Below are 6,898 nucleotides of genomic sequence, written 5' to 3'. Positions count from 1 at the left end.
GGCTTCCAGTCATGTGGCCATACATGCGACACTTTACACTCTGTAAATAGTGTAAATACAAAAAGTTCCCAACCTATAGAGGTTACACTTCATAGGGTTTATGGGGAAACATAGTGTCGATATGAACTAATCAACACATGTCTATGACTTTCATCACAAACACAATTTATTTAGAGTGGATTGGAAGGACTCGGTATTAGCCTGTTTCCACTTGGGTCATTCCCCTCTCACTGGCCCCCTCAAGGCAGCTCGGGAAGGTAGACCCTCTAAAGGTTACACATAAAGGAAATAGGTCTAGTTTTCTGATCACCATATGAGAGTGAGAGCATACTCACCTACTACTTCAACTGACACGGAAGACAAAGGTTTATTTTAAGCCCTCTAAAAAAACTATGTGCAACTACTTTAGAAAAGACACTCAAATGCAAGTTGCATGTTGTTGATTATCCTCCTAGTTAGACTAGATGAGCAAGATATTATGTTTTACTTGAAAAACCCTTAATTTAGCTAAGTGAAGAAATGCATGAAATTTGCTCAAAGTAAACCCTGCACCCACAAATGTTAGTAGTTTTCAAATTCTTAAGTCTTAGACATTCGGACCTACAAAATTGTTAGCTTTTCAATTATAAAAATTCAAATTTCACCCACTGAGAGAACAAAAGTGCTATCCTAATGAGCAAAAGCGCTATCCTAGATGGCAAAAGCGTTATCCTAAACAACAAAAAATGTTAACCTGTACGACAAAGGTGCTAACCTATTTCTTGAATGCGCAAATTCATGATTAAAAATGCTATTCTATTTAAAACAAGCGTTAACCTAAGCGATAAAAGCGCTAACCTACTTAACAAATGCGCTGTCAAATTTCACAGATGCGTGAAACTGACTTACAAAAGCGTTAAATTGATTCTACGAGAATAAGACAAGATATTAGAAAGGTAAGTGTAGGGCCTGAGCCCCACGGTAGGCTCCAAAAATGTTGAGGCTAAAGTTGAACTCCAGAGAATTAACCTGAAACTTGTTAGTCCATCATGAGATATAAAATAAAGCTACATAAAAACTTAGCTTCAACCAATGAAACTACATGAAATTAAAATAAATATAAGAGATTATACCTTCATTATTTATGTCTCATTGTGTCCTAACTCCATTGTTCTTGGTTGCAGATAATTTTGCTCTTAGACAAGCACAGGTAGCTTCCAAGATGACATATGAAGAATGGACTGCTAATTAACTGATACTATGATATGCATATGCAAATGATTTAAACTAACATGATATTAAACTATGATAAAAATTCTAAAATTGCTATTTGCTTCAAACTCAAACTCACGGACGCAAGATAAAAACTCCTAGAATGACTATAAGATTAACTATTAGTTTCAAAATGACTTAGGAGAGTTCTATTTATAGATTTTTGAGTGCATGAGCTTAGGTGGCAGAGATCAACGGTCATGATCAAATCTTACAAATTGGATGGCTAAGAGTAAGAGGTTGAAGGTTGAGAGAAAGGGGAAGGAGAAGACAAGTGTCACTCATCTCACCTTGACTGAGTTGAAGAATTGAGAGGGTATAGGATAGTTTGAGAAGATGTAGGAATGAGAGGACAAGTGGACTCAAGTCCTCCTAAGATATAGGGATGTTGGAGAGAATATAGAAGAAGGTTAGGAAATATGTGTACGTACACAATATTTCATTTATTTTGGAAGTTAGAGATAAGTGGCTAATAAATGATTTATTTAATTTAATTTTGTTTAATTAATTTAGCCACATGATGGATGAGTTGGCAAAGGAAAGATAAAGTGGAGATGGAAAGGTGAGTTGGAAAAGGGATTAAATAATTAAAAAATTATTTAATTAATGAGACTATAGGATAGTAGATAGAGGAATAATTAAATATTAGATATTTAATTAATTGATTAGAAGAAAATGATATAACAAATTAATTAATAAAATATTTCAATTAAATTAATTAATAGAAGAGTATAAAATAAATAAAATAAAATAATCTTTTCAAATTAACTATTTAATAGAAGAATAAATATTAAATAAATAAAAAATATTTATTTAATTGCTCATAGCCAATTTTATGTGTATACATTTTTCATTCAAAACACTTACATATTTATAGGACTCTTAAATCCTATTTTTTAGGAAACAATATTCTTAAATAGACCGAGTTATTTTAACAACTCACATACAATCACTAATCAAATAACCTATTAAACAAGCTATATGACTAATAATAATATTAAGTTGTTTAGCAACTTAATTGTTAGAGTTATCTTGTATTAGCTAATAATTATTTATTTAATTATTAGTCTATTAAACTCTACGCTTAAGCTAAACTTAGGCATTTAATAAATATTGTAGGTATTTAATAATTATTCTAATTATTAAATACACATTATCCCTTTAGGGTTTCTTTAGGGTTGCACACCTTTAGGGTTGCTATTATCCTTTTATAAGGATTGTACTGTACTTGTTAAAATTGATTCCCTTTCTGAATGATAATTTTCTTCTTCAGAGCATTTATGCTTTTTTGCTTTATGTGTCTCCATTCTTCTCTTGTGACAAGTATTTGCATGCAGGTGGTCTTGGGATCTCTGAGGTTGTATTTTCTCAACTCCTATATGGTATCAGAGCTTCAGATCTGCAGCTACCTGTTCTTGTTTTAAGAATTTTGCTTTGGAAGCAGATCTGGGGTTTCAGGAATTTTTTATGTACCTAGGGTTTGACCTTTTTTATGAGCACTTTGGGCCTAAACGGACCTCACCATCATGCTCAGAAGGCCCGAAAACCCCTATGGTCATATAAAATTTGACCTATTTTGGTTCCTGAGCCTTTGGGTGAATTTTTTTCTCAGATCCAGGTCGTACTACGACCGGACATGTCAGTCCGGCCCCCGGCCTTCGGCGGCCCTGCGATCTTCGGCCCCTGCCGCCTCCGATCCCCTACGCCGCCGCTTCCCGGTAGCCCGGCCTCCCTGTAGCACCTCTCCCACCGCCGGCCCTGCTCCCGCTGCCGACCTCTCTACGGCCCCTGTCGGCTGTGTGCCTCTCCACTCCACTAGCCCTGCTCTCGCCACCGGCCTCCCTACAGCCCTCGCCGCCCGGCCCACCACTGCCGCCGACCTCCTTGCAGCCCAGCGCTGCCGCCGGGAACCGCTTCGGCCACCGATCGCCACCTACAGCCCGCCGCCCCAGCAGCCCACCCGCCCTCTTCTTCTGGCCAGCCACCGGGCCGCCACCTAGCCATTGGAGCGTCGCTCCCTGGCCACCTCCACCCAAACAAGCCACCAGACTCCCTTTTTTGGCTTTTTAGGGGGGGATTTGGTTTTTTGGCCCTATCTTGGGTATACGAAGTCATTTTTTTGAAAACAAATATGCGTCAGAAAGCTAGTTCTGAGGCCAACCTCATGGTGTTGGTAATTTTTTCCAATTTTTCTATTTGACTTTTTTTTTTCCAGTCAAAGTGGGGTCTCTTTTTTGCACTCCGGGAGCCATAGAATGAGCATCTAAATTTCGTTTTTCAAAAACTTTATATTGTTGGAAATCTTGTTTTGTGCACTTTCCAGCCATATGAGTTTTATTTCCAGACTCTGCTCCATGCATATTTTATTCAGTTTTTTGCTTTTCAGCATTCTGGTGGATATCTTGGTTGTTTCAGGTCCTGGGATCTCTTCTCTGGGTAGGATGTCTCTATTTTGGTTCTCGTTTCTATTTCTAGTCTTCTTATCATTGTAGCTTGTATTTATGCAAATGCGTTGAGATAAAGTGCCATCATGCATTGTTTACATGAAATCTTGCGCCTCTTGTGCCTTATTGTACATGCACTACTTATAAAGTGCCATGGGGGGGTTGATGTTTGCCTTGTTTTCCATCTACCGTTGTCTAATGAGTGTTCCTTCCATGACATTCGCCTCATGATGTGCATCAAGTGAGTGTTCCTTCTATGACACCATGTACTTTCTCTGCACCCTTGATGTTCCTAGTTCGTCGTCATGCAGTTCTTGTTGGCCGTTCTTTTCAGTGTTCCTATCCCTCTCCCTTTTCAGCATTATGGGGAGGTTTGTCCTGTTGGTTCTAATGCTTCCTTGATTTGATTGATCACCTCTTCAGGATTTGGTGTCTCATGCCATCTGTATCTTCGAGTTCAGTTGTTTGCCTTTGTTTGCCATCTGATTCAAGTAGTGTCATTTGAGGGCACTCATGCAGATTACAGTCTTCTCTACCTGGTCATGTTCTATTTTAGTGGAGGTTCTTCAGATCAACAGTTACTCTTCGACAGTGTTTGCAGCTATTTCCTGCTTCAATGGTGTTCTTGTTTTTCCATCTCTTTTTGGAGTATAGTTTTTTCCCATGTGGTTTTCTCTATTTCTCAAGTTCATAGAGATTTGGTTGTGATTGGGTACCTCATTAGGCCTTGTTGCTGGGACCCAAATTTGTCTTCATCATATAGTTGCATTTTTTTGCTTCATGCATTTAATTTTTTAGCTACTCCCTAAGTTCATCTTAAGGGGGGGTGTTAGAGTTATCTTGTATTAGCTAATAATTATTTATTTAATTATTAGTCTATTAAACTCTACGCTTAAGCTAAACTTAGGCATTTAATAAATATTGTAGGTATTTAATAATTATTCTAATTATTAAATACACATTATCCCTTTAGGGTTTCTTTAGGGTTGCACACCTTTAGGGTTGCTATTATCCTTTTATAAGGATTGCATTGTACTTGTTAAAATTGATTCCCTTTTTGAATGATAATTTTCTTCTTCAGAGCATTTATGCTTTTTTGCTTTATGTGTCTCCATTCTTCTCTTGTGATAGGTATTTGCATGCAGGTGTTCTTGGGATCTCCGAGGTTGTATTTCCTCAACTTCTTCAAGTGCCATGAGGGGGTTGATGTTTGCCTTTTGTTTGCCATCTTCCTTTGTCCAGTGAGTGTTCCTTCCATGACATTCGCCTCATGATGATGTGTCTCAACACCTTTGATGTTCTTGGTTCTTCGTCATGCAGTTGTTTTTGGCTATCCTTGTCAGTGTTCTTGTCCCTCTCCCACTTCCGCATTATGGGGAGGTTTATCCTGTTGGTTCTATTGCTTCCGTGGTTCGATTGATCAGCTCTTCAGGCTTTGGTTTCTCATGCCATTTGTATCTTCGATTTCAGTTGTTTTTTGCCTTGTTTGCCTCCTGATTCGAGTAGTGTCATTTGAGGGCACTCATGCAGATTACAGTCTTCTCTACCTAGTCATGTTCTATTTCAGTGGAGGTTCTTCAGATCAACAGTTATTCTTCGACAGAGTTTGCAGGTTCTTCATGCTTCAATGATATTCTTTTCCATCTTTTTTTGGAGTAGAGTTTTGTTCCCATGTGGTTTTTTCTATTTCTCCAGTTCATAGAGATTTCATTGTATTTGGGTACCTGATCAGGCCTTGTTGCCGGTACCCATCTTTATAGCTTTCAGTAGCTATTCTAGGTTTTAGCTTCTCCCTAAGTCTAGCTTAAGGGGGGGTGTTAGAGTATTCAAGTATTTACTTGATTAATTAAATATTATTTGTTTAATTATTTAAGTTCCCTTTATCTCTTTTACACTTAAGCTAACTTTAGGTGCATATAATTAATTATTTTAATTAATTATTATGTGCAAACCTAGGTTTTCCCTTTTTAGGGTTTCTTGACCTATTAAAGGTTGAGTTCTTTCTTTTCATTGTATGAAGAAGGATTATTATTGACAATACATTTTGGAGATTATTGAGCTCTCATCTTTTGGAGCATATTTTTCCTGTGTATTCTTTCCTTCTGTGATTTGCTTCATTGCTTCTCCTCGTAACAGGTTTTTCAGCTTGCAGAGATTATTTGGGCTCCTGTGGTGTTGTATTTTCTCAACTCCTATATTAATATTATTACGACACTTATTTATCTTTCATATATCACCACCCTCATATACTCTTAATTATATTACCTATGTGAACACTAATTTCCAACAATTTTTGGATGGAATGAGACATGCAAGAACATGTTTTTCATTGATTCCAAGAAAGAAAGACACTTAGAATACCACCACAATTGAAGAACCATTGCATAAGGAAGTCATTAAATATTTAGAGTACCAAGATATCATATCAAATAATATTTTGGAAGGATTACGACCAATTTGGAGCACCACCAAGTCATTATTAATCCCATTCCAAGCATCCACATGTGGCAGGAAACAATTTTAAATAATTATGTTGACAACCCACTTTTGTCGTTGCTAGTGGAACCCATCATTCCTTATGAATGTATTACAAACAATAGCACAAGAATAAATATTACAAAGTATTTTCCCAATACACCCTAAGTGCCTTAGGAAAATTTCTAAGGATGTTGGAATCATGCCATAGGATTTTCAAGCTAGATTATACCTGAATCCTAAAATTCTCACACTTGACATCATACATTGTAAATACACCCATAGGAATCACAAATAAAGGAAAACTATCCCTTACCCATCAATGTACCATCCGAATCTTCACCATGCTCTCATGCTCCAACAAGACTCTTGTAAAAGAAACCATGATAACCACCATCAATTAACTCTCCTCACATCCTGCAACATGCCATATATTGACGAAAAAGGAACATGCCAAGCTGAAACATATTAACTATCATCGAAACTTGCACCAATATTTACATGAACATAAGCATTAGATTCAAATGATAATAAAGGCTCTAAGTAACTTCCTTACTCATACCATCTAGAACAGAAACCACAACAAATTGCAATACATACAATCTAATTATATCTTAAACTAGGGTATACCATCTTAGATAAAAATTCATGACATAATGTATCAACTCTAAATCTGCATTCAAGTCTTTGTATATCCTTCCTCCTATTTCAGTGCAACATACCAATGC

This window comes from Cryptomeria japonica, chromosome 2 (genome assembly GCF_030272615.1).
Source record: "Cryptomeria japonica chromosome 2, Sugi_1.0, whole genome shotgun sequence".
NCBI classification, from domain to species: domain Eukaryota; kingdom Viridiplantae; phylum Streptophyta; class Pinopsida; order Cupressales; family Cupressaceae; genus Cryptomeria; species Cryptomeria japonica.
The sequence above is the reverse complement of the archived record's forward strand: the minus strand, read 5'-3'. Positions refer to the sequence as shown.